We start from the raw sequence: 2,126 nt of genomic DNA on the forward strand, positions 1-2,126 counted from the left end.
AGGCTCTCAGCACGGACCGCCCGCAGCCTCGGGCTCTCACCCAGTGGCAGGGTGGACTTCTGTTCACAATGGGGCTAATCTTTGGATAAAGGGGGGATAATTCACAAAAGAGAAACTGCAAAAATATTCCTGTCCATGTCCTGAAGTGCAACAGAATATCAACAATTGGTTCGGATCATCTTACACGTATGTGAAGGGTGATTTTGTACCTGACCAAGGCTGGGGCTGGGCCGGGTGTGTTGTGTCTGTGTGTGTGTGGAGTGTGTGCATGGTTTGTGTGTATGTGGTGTGTGTGTGCGGTGTGTGTGTGGGGGGATGTATTTGTGTGTGGGGTATGTGTGTGCGTGTGTCTGGTGTGTGTGAAGGGAGCAGCCCAGACTCCTTGGGTTGACATTATGGCCAGGTAAGGGGCACAGCCGTCGTGGCAGCCCGGGGGGTCAGTGACCTGGATGGCTTTGGGGCAGGAGACCCTCCGGGCCCTCCCCGAGCCCGGGCCTGGAGAGCCGTCGTCCCCACACTCCCCCTGAGCCTGCACCAGCCCTTACTGGCTGCCTGCTGCACGGGCCCCACACTGGGCAGCCGTAGAGGGAGGTTCCTGTTGACCAGCTTCTCCCCAATTTCTTCCATGGGGCTCTGCAAAGACAGTGAGCAGCGCCCGGCCCGGAGGCATCACAGCCCGGCCCCGCCGTCCTCACTGTCGCCCTGCGCAGTCCCCCTGCTGCTCCAGGATCAGACACAGCCCCATGCGGGCACAGCCCTGCACCTGGGATGCAGTGACATACATCTACAGGGCTCTGGATACACCCTGGGGAGGAGGAGGCCGCCCCAGCACACCCCGTCCCACCCAGCCAGCCTTGACCTGGGGTGTGAACATGATGCACCCACCAGGCATCTGGCCCCTCATCGCCCTGCTCCTGCTCAGGGTGGGCTACCCTGCCTGAGACGTCTACACACACACACACACACACACACACACACACACACACACACACAGGAGGGGAGCTGGGCTGCACTGTCGGATCACAGCAGTGTCTGGCTGGCCTGGCTGGCTCTGGGCCTACCTGTGTTACCTTTGGGTCTTTCCAGGCAAATGGCCAGAGGTGTCAGGGGTGAGACATGAACCCAGGTCTGCAGTGTAGGAAATGGCTTTCCTGAGACCACATCCTCGGGACATCGGGATACAGCAGGATCGGAGCATCTCCAGCCAAGTGAACTGTTTGGAAGGGGGCTGTCTCTAGAGTGCGGGTGCCAGTGACAGCCCTTGGGCATCTTGGGGACGCTCTGCCATCAGCCTGGCATGTCTTCCCCGTGCCCCATGCTATGGCCCCAGGCAGGTTCCCAGGAGACAATGTCCACACCCCAGGACCCAGCTGCCTCCAACCTCTTCCTTCCTCCCCCCTTGTCACCTCCAGGGTCCATGCCCCCTTGACCCCCCTGGGGAGTTAGTTTGTGTGTTTGTGTATGTGTGTGTGTGTGCGCATGCAGAGCCTTGTGTGTATTTGTGCCCGTGCGAGGATGACCGGAGGAAAGGGCCCCACATGGGAGTGTGGGCAGCGGTGCTCCAGGATCTTAGGGGCTCTCATTCCCAAAGGAAACCCCATGGGAGGTGAAGCCCTGGCCTAGGAAGCTGGAACCCTCCCCGTTCCTCTAGCCTCTGCTCACCTGGTGCGTCCCAGGCCAGACTCTGCTTCCCCTGCCCTCAGTTTGCCGACTGTCCCACGAGGGGTTGGAGGAGGAACTCCATTAGCGTGGTTCTGGGTGGCCGGTCGGCTCCCACCTTTTGGGTGGACGTGGCGCAGGTGCACTCTGGGTGGGCGGGGTCTTCCCACCAACGGTCGTCGGAGGCAGGTGGATCCTGCGCAGGCGCGCACACGGCCCAGCAGACGGCGCATGCGCGGGACCCCACCTCCCAGCAGGCATGAGCAACACCAAGGGGCTCGCTGTGGGGTCGGTCCAACGGTCCCGATCTCCACTGCCTAGTCATTGACCCTCATGTCCCCTTAGGCCAGGGGCCAGTCCCACTCCCGCCAGGCAGGGCCGCTGGACCGTGTGGACATGGAGACCTGGGGACTAGGGAGGAATGAAATATACCCCCCACCTTGCCGTCCTGGCCTCCAGGTTCCACT

The 2,126-nt window shown here is 61.5% G+C and overlaps 1 long non-coding RNA gene across 1 annotated transcript; it reads right to left on the minus strand.

The window, feature by feature from the left end:
* On the minus strand, nt 1-1,835 carry LOC141372337 (uncharacterized). The gene is made up of 3 exons (XR_012377552.1): nt 1,663-1,835; nt 1,062-1,213; nt 1-79 (listed from the first exon to the last, which is right to left on the minus strand). It is a non-coding gene; the product is annotated as an uncharacterized lncRNA (long non-coding RNA).
* Nucleotides 1,836-2,126: the final 291 nt, after the last annotated feature.

The sequence above is a fragment of the Callorhinus ursinus genome, unplaced genomic scaffold, assembly GCF_003265705.2.
Source record: "Callorhinus ursinus isolate GAN/ISIS: 27379988/994484 unplaced genomic scaffold, GSC_fseal_2.0 scaffold7990, whole genome shotgun sequence".
Lineage (NCBI taxonomy): Eukaryota > Metazoa > Chordata > Mammalia > Carnivora > Otariidae > Callorhinus > Callorhinus ursinus.